The sequence below is a fragment of the Saccopteryx bilineata genome, chromosome X (assembly GCF_036850765.1).
Source record: "Saccopteryx bilineata isolate mSacBil1 chromosome X, mSacBil1_pri_phased_curated, whole genome shotgun sequence".
Classification (NCBI taxonomy): Eukaryota; Metazoa; Chordata; class Mammalia; order Chiroptera; family Emballonuridae; genus Saccopteryx; species Saccopteryx bilineata.
Window position 1 is genome coordinate 68,863,798 of NC_089502.1, and position 12,078 is coordinate 68,875,875.

Sequence of the window (12,078 nt, forward strand, 5' to 3'; positions counted from 1 at the left end):
TATGAAAGTTTCTCAAAAAATTAAAAATTGAACTAACAGATAATTCAAACATTTCCTTGCTGAGTATTTATTCTAAGAAACTAAGAACATTAATTCAAGAAGATATATGTACCCTCATGTTAATTGCAGCATTATTTAAGGTAGCCAACATATTGAAACAACCTAAATGTCCATCAATGGATAAAGAGGCTGTAAAATACGCGCGCGCGCGCACACACACACACACACACACACACTGAAATACTATTCAGCCACACACACAAAAAAAGAATTAAATCTTGTCATTTGCAACAACAATAATGGATGTTGAGGGCATTATGTTAACTGACATAAGTCAGACAAAGAGATAAATACCATTTGATCTCAGTTATATGTGGAATCTAAAAAACAAAGCAAAATAAAACAAATCAAGCTCCTAGATACAGAGAACAAACTGGTGGTTGCCAAAGAGAAGGGGCGTAAAAGGTTGGCAAAATGGGTAAGGACGGTCAAAAAGTAACTTACTGTTATAACATAAATATATCATGAGGATGTATTATACAGCATGTTAACTCTAGTTAATTGTACTGTATTGCATATTTGAAAGTTGCTAAGAGAGTAAATTGTAAAAAGTCCTCATTATAGGAAAAACAATTTTTGTAACTCTGGATGGTAATGAATGACAAATAGACTTATTGTGATAATGTATACAAATATTGAATCATGTAGTACAAGTGAAACTAACATGATGTTACATGTCAAATATATTTCAATTTAAAAACACTGTACATGCAAATGGCTTCAGCCTGTTAGCCAATTATTTGCTAACTTTAAAACTGTATTCATTTTGTTACTTCACTCTCGCTGTGTAAAATAAGATTGCCCAAATTATGTTCAACGAAGTTTCACTGCAAGATACTTGTTTTCCTTTAGGTTTGCGATGGAAGAAAAACATGTGCTTTTGAAATCCCTGTGGAATATTCTGACTTTGACTTTAAATGAACTCAGCCCACTAAAACTATCCACAGCAACGCTCATTTCACTTTTGACTCTTATATCCTGTTACTTTTTTTAGGTAAATGTTTGTGACCTTGGCATCTTTTTTCATACCAGAATCTTTGGTTTGTTGACTTTCATTCTTCAAAGTACAGCACACCAAGAAGAAAAGGTTCTTTCAAAATCTGTTTGACCATAGAGAGGCTCATTCTAGGATACAGTTGATATATATATATATATATATATATATATATATATATATATATATATATCCTCCCTTGTCAGTAATATACTCAGTTGGGGTGGGTGGGAGAGTCTCCTCAGCTGCAATTTTTGTAAGAGTGAAGAAAGAAAGATAGGCGTCACTTCCAGATACATATGTGCATGTCACAGTTTTTCTCAAGCTGAGTTGACAGTTCAAAAAATTAAACAATTCTAATATGTTAAGGAGAATTACAAAACTATATTTTAAAATGTTTATAAGTTAGTTTTAAAGAAAGAAAGAACAGCTTCATCTAATGGATCAAGGACATTCATTGCAAAAAAGCCAAGAAGTCTGTTTCTCAAAAATATTTGCAATAGGAGAGAGTACCCAAAAAGACAGCCTTTTTTGTATAAATGCTGGAAACGTTTTTGGGTGATTTAAACTGCTCTCCAGTGAAACATGGCCAATTTATGATTAAAAGCAGAAATAAAAACTAAAATATAAGTGCAAAGTGTCCTTTTGGTAGGGTTTTCTTTTTCAGAAATCCATAATAGGTCTGATTAATGTCTTTTCCAGATCCAATGTGCTGATCAGTCACTAAAATTTCCTTTAAAGTGGCAATTTATTATTTATGATTCAGACGCTATGAGACCAGGGTAAACTTGAACACAAAATAACAGCCAGCACAGTTGGTAGCGGGCCATTTTAATACCTTGAAAGTAAAGAAACCAGTATATCTTAACAAAGAGCAACTCATTGCTTAGGTCAAGTAGCTACTCATACACACGGTATGACTTGGAGAACTCTAGAAAGACCATACTGCCCTCAGAAGCCTGATGTGTTGATTGAAATTTCTGCCATGATAGTCTTTTTTTAAGTTAAGGATGCTGTTACAGTAGGTCTACCCTTGATAAGTAACATATAAATTACCATGAACAAATCAATGTGGCCTCATTATCTATTCCTTAACATAGTGAAGACCTCTGGGAATGCTGGAGAAAGACTAATAATATAAATGTAAAATAAAATAATGGATAAGAGAAAAGTCTGAGTTTCTAGTGGAGTTCCACTTGGAAGGAAAGTCTGAGTGCTAAGGAAATAAGGATTGGACAGACTCTGAAAGTAAACATGGAACACCGTAAACACCATGATGTGATGATAAAAAGCACTGACCAACTATTGGAGACATGTAGTGCTAGTGCTTTTTCTAGAAATGATATTCTATGACCTTGTTTAAATCTTTCTCTCTCTCTAGATTCAAATTACTCTTCCTGAAAAGGAATAGAGATGATGACATAAGTAATTTTTGAATTCCTAGTCAGCATTCTTCTAAGGAAAACAAGTATGGGCAAGGTGCAACTAAAATCAAACTGATTATTTCACTCTTTTATTTATCCCCACTCTTAACTGTTTGGCCTCAAATAACCTTCTGTGGAGATACTATAGAAACAGTAAGAAGCAAAATTGTTACCAATTCTGATGAGTAACAATATTTCCTATCAAAGAAGTAATTATTTTTCTCCTCTTGTTTCTTCTACTATGCCATTGTGTTAATTACTAAATCTACCTGGCTGCCTATTAACAAAGCCCATGCCAGTTTTCTCCATCAGACACAACAAATTTATGACAGTTTTGTTTTTCTATCTTTGTTTTACTACATTTCATTTACTGAAGACCCAAGTCATACTAAATCAATATCTCCCTTATTTCCCTAGCTGGCTTTTCAAATATGTGTTACAACAAAACCATAAAAACATGGAAGTGATTATAGAGTGAAACACTAAATGGAGAGATAGGAAATATTTAGAGGTTTCTTGCCAGTATGAGATTGCTTTCTATGATTAGCCTTCAAAAATATTACACAATACATGTTGAAATGCCTTATGTGAGGTTATCACATCCCCTTGGATACCATGCCTAACCTAAAAAACTTTTACTGTCAAGAAAATTTTAGCTGATACTAAACCTAACCTTCCTCTAACTTTTCCCTCCCATGCTTTCCATTAAATACTAGGTAGGAGTGAAAAGGAAGTTCCCCCACCCCTACCACCTTACTTTCAACAATTTCCAGGGGTTTTTTTTCATTGAATTTATTAGGGCAACACTGATTAACATAATTATAAAGGTTTCAGGTGCCCAGTTCTACACATCTCTGTACACCTTATTACATGTTCACCCCCCAAGTCAAGTCTTAGTCTATCACCATTTCCCCCTTATATCCTGTTTCACTTCCCCCCCAAATATCACAGTTAAACCTACTTTCTTTCACCTCTGTTCTTCAAGTTCTTAATATAATTTTATTTTGACCAACATGTTCTGCTTAATTTTGTTTAAGCCTCTTCTCAAAAGGATAATAAATAAGGAATTTCTGGGTTTATCCATAGTCATTACCAGTTCCTTTTGCCAATAGAAACTGTACCTTGGTTTCAGCAAAGGTGTTTCTCAAGTCAAACTGCTAACTACTATATTCGAATAAACCGAATTACATAAGAAAGGTACCTGCAGTGTTATCTTTATCAAAATAAAGATTTGATATTTTGGGTAAGATACAACTTTTAAAATTGTTTCATCCTTGAAATCTCAGTGTCCATTTAATACAATGGTACCTTTAGCTTATTTAAAATCTTGACCATAATTACTCATTTTGGTGTAGTTATATTGGCTCAACAAATTAGAAATTTGTTTTGAAAGTATTTGTGTGAAGCACAAGACATTTTACAAATGATTTCTTCTAAAAAAATGTGTACTCATGAAGAAAGTATTCACCAAAGATTCTGACTTTGTTTGACATAGTGACTCTCTTGTTATATTCTGGAAATAATAAATTTGGAACAAGGAAAATGGGGAATTTCTGGAGTTTCTCAAGGGCACCATGGAACATTTAAAAAATACGTGCCAATTATATTCAGGTTAGTGAAGTATATAAAGGTGAATAAGCATGATTTCTGCCTTCACTGTGTTTAAGAAAAATAAGTTATTTATTATAAAAATCAGAGTCTAAATATGGTAAATGCCATAAAAAGGCACAAACAATTTGCTAAAATGATTTGGAGAATATAGATTGCTTTCAGCTATATAAATCTGTAATAGATAATTCAATAACAAAAAAGTAAATATTTATTGACTGAATGAATAGATAGGTGAATGAATGGTTGCCTATTCAAAATATGGTAGGTTCTTGAGCTGAACCTTGAAAAATATATAAGATTCAGAAGGAAAGAAATTGGATGGTACTTTTAATAGAAAGGAAAACCCCCCCACAAATCTTCCTGAAAGGAAAGTTGCAATTATGTTATGGAAATATTAACATGCAAAGGGAAATTCATGAGTTTACATGTGTATTTTAAAACATCTTTCTCTCTGACACATACTCCAAGTCTTGTTTATTGTCAGAAACTCTTTTGTCTACCTGAATTTATCTTAGAAACACACAGTCCTCAGTTCTGCTCTTAAATCAGGGTAGTCACCAAAAGGAAGTACATGCCTTTACCCTCAAATCCTGTTACCCAATACATATACCCATGACAAAGGTTTGATATGGTGCACCTTGACCTTAATGATGTCCTTATTATAATGACAATATGAAAATAGACAGTCCTGCTACAACAGGTTTGACTCCCATAATATCCCTAAAATTGGCCACTCTAACATGCCATTTTCCCAGCTCATGATACTTTTATCCATTCACTTTTTTTCTTACAAAGTTAAATAATGAGTTTCTATCTTCATAGAAAGTTAAATGTAGTCTGGGCTTAACACCCATGCAGTCATACCACATAAAATTACGCCTGGACTCATAAGGCTACAGCAAGAGATTATTGATATTATTACCAGTAATGGGATTTTGGTGTCAACATTCAAAACATACCAGGCAATGAGTCTTGTAAATCATGTTTTTATTGAGGACAATCTTAATAATTATATGGTTTTAATGGATTAAAACAACACAGATTTACTAACCTAGAATTCTGAATGTCTCACTGGGCTAAACTCAAGATGTCAGTAAGACTGCACTGCTTTCTGAAGGATCTAGAGGACAATGTGTTTTCTTGCCTTTTCCAGCATCTGAAGGCTGCCCATTCTCCTTGGCATGTGGCCCTCTTACATCTTCAAAGCTATGGCTGGCTGAGTCTCTCATGATGCCATTATTCTGATTCTGAGTCTTCTTTCATCCTCCTCCCTATGTAATTACTTTCTGATTTCATTGGGCCCATAAAGGTATTCAAGTATAATCTCCTTATATTAATGTCAACTGATTAACAACCTTAATTCCACCTGCAAACTTAATCTTTCTTTCCATGCAGCATAACACATTCACTGGTTCTGGAAATTAGAACATGCATGGACATCTTTGCAGTATGGTGGGTGTTAATCTGCCTATCACAATTTGTTTTTCCAGTCAGATGGTAGTTGACTCCTTTAGGGTAGCAACGAGGTCTTAGTCATCTCTGTACAAGACAATGATTTAAGTAATTGTTTATAAAGTTTAACAACCCAAAACAATTAATAACCAAATAACAAGGGTATATAATAAAAGCTTATCAAAAACAATAAATAGCAAAATGCATGGACTGCCCAAATTTATCTTTTGTATATGTATAATGAAAAATACCAGTTATATTTTTATTTTTTAAATATTAACTTATATCCTAATGTCAATGGGTTTTTCAAATTACTTAAAGATCCACAATAATTCTTATATTCTCCAAATTTCTCAAATAATTTTAAAAAAACTAGAGAAGGAAGGTTTTATAAGTTCTTAAGCCTTAGCTAGCCATTAAAATGTGAACTATGTCACAGTGGCCAGGACAAGGAAACAACCAAAAAGCCCGTCAATAGATGACTGGATAAAGAAGATGTGGCACATATACACTATGGAATACTACTCAGCCATAAGAAATGATGACATCGGAACATTTACAGCAAAATGGTGGGATCTAGATAACATGATACGAAGCGAAATAAGTAAATCAGAAAAAACCAGGAACTGCATTATTCCATACGTAGGTGGGACATAAAAGTGAAACTAAGAGACATTGATAAGAGTGTGGTGGTTACGGGGGGAGGGGGGAATGGGAGAGGGAAAGGGGGAGGGGGAGGGGCACAAAGAAAACAAGATAGAAGGTGACAGAGGACAATCTGACTTTGGGTGACGGGTATGCATCGTAATTGAACGACAAGATACCCTGGTCTTGTTATCTTTGAATATATGTATCCTGATTTATTGATGTCACCCCATTAAAAAAATAAAATTATTTAATAAAAAAATAAAATAAAAAAAAATAAAAAAATAAAATGTGAACTATGTAGCAAGAAATGAGGTTCTGAGAGAGAGGAATTGCAATGGCATTTTCACAGAAATAAAACAAACAATCCTGAAATTTCTATGAGACCACAAAAGGCTCTAAGTAACCAAGACAATCTTGCAAAAAAAGTACAAACTTGAGGCATCATACTTTCCAATTTGAAACTATATTATAAAGCTATAGTAATACAAACTGTATGGAAATGGCATAAAAAGAAAAAAATGGAAAACCAAGAAATAAATCTATATATGTATAGTAATTAATTTACAACAAAGAAACTAAGAATATACAATGAGTAAATGACAGTCTGTTCTATAAATTGAGTTAGAAAGTCACATACAAAAGAATGACATTGGACCACTATCGTATATCATACACATAAATTCACTAAAAATGGATTAAAAGCTTGAATATAAGACCTGAAATCATAAAATCCCTAGAAGAAAACACAGTCATCAGTCTTGCTGATGAATTGTTGGATTAGGCACCAAAAAAAAAGGCAACAAAAGCAAAAATAAACAAGTAGGACTACATAAAACTAAAAAGCTTCTGTCCAGCATAGGAAACCATTAACAACATGACAGGGAAAAAGTATTTACAAATTATATATGTGATCCTGAGTTAATATTCAAAATATTTAAAAAATTTGTATAACTCAATAACAACTATAGATGAAAAATTGATAGATGATAGATATAGATATAGATAGATATAGATAGATATAGATGATATAGATATAGATAGATGATATAAACAGATGATATAGATATAGATGATAGATAAAGATATAGATATAGATATAGATATATTCAAGTCTTCTGCCCATTTTTAAATTTTATATATATATAATTTTCTTCAAAAGTCTCTCTCTATATATATAAATATATATATACATACATATATATTTATATATAGAAACTTTTCTCCAAAGAAGACATGCAGATGACTAACAGATACATATAAAGATGTTTAACATTACTAATCATTAGGGAGATGCAAATTAAAAACACAATGAGATAACACCTCTTTAAAATACCTATTATCAAAATGACAGAATATAATAACTACTGACAAGGATGTGGAGAAAAGGGAACACTTTTGCACTGTTGATGGTAATGTAAATTAGAATAGCCACTGTGGATAATAGTATCATGGTTCTTCAGAAATATTAAAAATAAAAATACCATATGATCTATCAAGTCCACTTCTGAGTATTTATCCAAAGAGAATTAAAACACTAACTCAAAATTATATGTGCACCCTCATACTTATTGCAGCATTATTTACAATAGCCAAGATGTGTAAACAACCTAAAATGTTCACCAAACAATAAATGAATAAAGAAAATGTGATTTTATACATAAATATATATGTGTATATGTATGTAGTTCAGCCACTGAAAATCAATTTTGCTATCTCTAACTACTTGGATGAAATTTGAGGGCATTATGCTAAGTGAAATAAATCAGACAGGGAAAGACAAGACAGATGTTATATAAACTCACTTATATGTAAAATCTAAAGAAAAATACAAGCTCAAAGATACAGGGAGCAAATTGGTAGTTGCCAGAGACAGAGGATATTCCACTGACCATGTACACTATTGCCTTTCTAAAAATAAACACTCCCCATAATTCATTAAAAAAACCAGGAACTGCATTATTCCATACGTAGGTGGGACATAAAAGTGAGATTAGGAGACATTGATAAGAGTGTGGTGGTTACGGGGGGAGGGGGGAGAAGGAGAGGGGAAGGGGGAGGGGGAGGGGCACAAAGAAAACAAGATAGAAGGTGACAGAGGACAATCTGACTTTGGGTGATGGGTATGCAACATAATTGAATGACAAGATAACCTGGACATGTTATCTTTGAATATATGTATCCTGATTTATTGATGTCGCCCCATTAATAAAATAAAATATAAAAAAAACTGGTATGGTTTCTGATAAAACAATAACATAATACATAAATCTGATTCTGTTGTCTCAATCAGTTAATAATCCATGACAAAAATAGGACAACTACTTTCATGTTTGCAGCACAAACACTATAAGAAGCTGACCCAAGGACTCCACTGAAAAATGACTGATAAGGCAAGAAAGGTCCCAATGATATCTTACCATCATATAGATTAGTGAATTATAACAAAGCTAGATAAGATATGTGAGCAAGGGGAAAAAAAACAGGGAAATTTTGATTGCTAAAGTTGTTGGAATTCAAAACAAAGAGAGGAATAAAATTAGGTGAGGAACTTGAAATTTCTGAAGAGAAAAAGCGATAGAAGAAATATGAAAGTGACTGGTGCTGAGTATTGAGAGAAGAGAGAAAGATATAAGAATATTTATGGTTTCCTCTAAGGGACTTCTGAGTTAGACTCTTGCTTTCCTTCATTCTTTACTTTTCTTTAGTGCCTACATAAAAAAGTAAAAATGGAAGGTTGAGACGTAATAAAAATAATAGCTATCACTAATATAATGCTTGCTATTTATCACACACTGATTTAAGCATATTTTCTATATTTTCTCACTTAATCCTCAGAACAACCTTATAAGGTGGAAATTTTTATTATCCCTATTTTACAAATGGGGAAATTCAGATATAAAGAAACTAAGTAATTTGTCTAGTTATATAGCAAGTTAATGATAGAAAAAAAAGACTCCAAACCAAGCAGTCTTCCTGCAGTTTTCCTCTATACTCATATCTCCTACACTTTCTGAAAGGGACACATTGAGATAATCCAAACAAAGCCTAACAAAGTAGGAGTAAAAATAAAAAAGAACATCTAATACAAATGGAAAAAATAGATAGCCCACCAGTTAGAAAGTCTTTTGTGTACACAGATTAAGCAAGCTGCCAATGTGTACTTCCATCCACTACTAGAATGCAGTTTATTTAAACAGAGCACTAAATTTCTTATCAATTTTTTCAATTTCAAAATAGCATTGTTTTATTTAAGAGCTGGGATCAAATAAACTTAGATTTGAATATCAGCTCCACCACTAATATGTTATATATTTATAAAGTTACTTATCTTCTCTGAGTTCCAATTTGTTCACCTATTAAAGGGGAACAAAACTAATAGCTCATTAAGTGATTGTGAGGGAAAAGGAGACAATGCATATAAAGGGCTTCAGACATAATAAATACTGAGCAAAGGGTACTTATCTTTGCTACCCCCAAAATAGCCCTGCCTATTTGTCTTAATTACACCAAGTGTCAATAACCTGTCAACATTTTTATAATAATAAAGAGATGAAAGAGTTCTGGTAACTGTTAATGTTTTACAAGCCAATGAAAAAAGGCAATTATAATAAATTCTGATGAATGGGGAAGTGGAGACGATGTTGAAGTAAGGCTCCACCAGAAGACAGGGCGAACAGTGGTCATTAATAAATCAGCCCCATGTTATGGCTAGTAAAACAGGTCTTCAGTTTTGAGATTGTCAGTCCTTAAGTCTAGACTGCAGACAATACTCAGCTACAGTACAAAAAATTCATTTTTTGAGACTAAGAGACATGGACAAGAGTGTGGTGGTTACCAAGGGTGGGGGGGGAGGGAGGACATGGGAGGGAGGGAGGGAGAGAGTTAGGGGGAGGGGGAGGGGCACAGAGAACTAGATAGAGGGTGACGGAGGACAATCTGACTTTGGGCGAGGGGTTTGCAACATAATTTGATGACAAAATAACCTAGACATGTTTTCTTTGAATATATGTACCCTGATTTATTAATGTCATCCCATTACCATTAATAAAAATTTATTTTAAAAAAAAAAGTAGATAAAATAAATTGCTGTACCGGAGGACACAAAGAAACGTAAAAACACTGTTATATACTTTTGTCTCCCATGTATTGTATAATTAATTCTACTATAACTACAGTACTACTAATTATCACTGTTAAGTAGCTCTTGATGGTTTTGTTCAAATAGTAATATTTGTGTAACAGTAAATTATACAAACTAATACAGCCTTTTAAATAAACACCAGTTTTTCATAAAAAAAAAATTCATTTTTTCTCTCCACTGAAGAAGAAAACAATATTTTCTAGATATAAGAGATCTATTTTCTTGGAATTCAATGATGTATGATGAATTTTCAATTGGTTTACAAAACCAAAGTAGATGGAAAAACAAAAAATTGAAGCACAGTGACAAAAGAGTACCATTTCATTGATCTCAACCTATCTGTAGCAAAGGTGCACACAAGAAATTTTGGATCATTTTGTACACTCACACTCTGCTCTCTCCAGACCCAAGTCAAGATATGTTTTAATACTTACATTCTTCATTACAGAATTGCCTGATCAGAGTAATTTCTGTGCATAAATTATAAAATTAATGTATATAATATAAACCTAAACCTGACAAATGGGACAACTGTGAATTCAGAGACCTACTTGATCTGACTGAGAAACTGCAACTTCAACGAAGTTATTTCTCTATTTGGGACACTAGATTATACCTTAAACATGGAGGGGTTAGATTGGATACTCCCCAGACCTTTTGAACTCCAAAATTTTCCATTCTAAGGCAATAGAGAGTTACATTCTGTGAAGTGTCTGCACAAGTTTAAAGCATGTGATGGAGTTTAAGAGTAACAACTGACCTCCATCCTTTATAGCATTCCTTCATGTTTTGTGCTAGTAAATATTGATAAACAGAAAGGTCATAAGACCCTAATTTCAGCAATTTCATAGCTCCCCTTAATTTTTTCCATATGATCACTTAAAAAATTCATAGATGCATTAGAATAATTCAAGTAATCAATTGTTTATGGTTTGTAATTTATCAAAAACACTAATTGAAAGTGAAGCAGGTGGGATCCAAGATGGTAGTAGAGTAGGTGGATGTTACATCCATATCCTCCCAGGATCAAATTAGAATTACAACTAAAATATAGAACAATCAACTTGAATAACCAACTGTAGACTAGCTTGAGAGAAGTCTTATAACCAAGGATTTACAGAAGTCATAGTGATATAGTAAGAAAGGCAGAGAAGTGAAAAGAGCTGGCCCCACTGCTTCAGGCAGCAACTGAGATTCTAGAGGAATATCTCAGTTGTGGGGGTCCCCCTGAGACTTATGGTATGTCAGCCCCGAGAACACCAGGGCCAGGAAGGGATTGTCCATAAATATCTGGCTGTAAAAATTAGCAGGGGTCCTAATATCCAAGGAGAAACAGGAGTCTGCTAGAGACACAGGTGCCCTCTTAAGGGGACAACACTCAAAATCTCATTCATAGCCACTCGGGGCTTCAGTAGAGGGAAGGTGGAGTGGATTAGAGTCATGTGAGGAGAGACTGGAATTTGTGGCACTGGGAAAAGAGCTAAGGAGGCAGCAACCTGAACCCCTGTGCTGAGTAATTCTCCCACACCACAGATGTCAACTTTCTTGGGTAGAGCATGCTTCTGCATATGGCATCAACCTGGGACAATGAAATAGCTCCACAATCTGGACTCTCTGTCACTCCACTCTATACAGTTTTTTGCCTTGCTGAGTAGGCAGCTGCCTGGGATGAGGTCTAGAAGTCCGAGCAGACTCAGAGGGGAGAGTGAATGAGTTGAGTGCTTTGGGATAGGTGACATTCCTCCTAC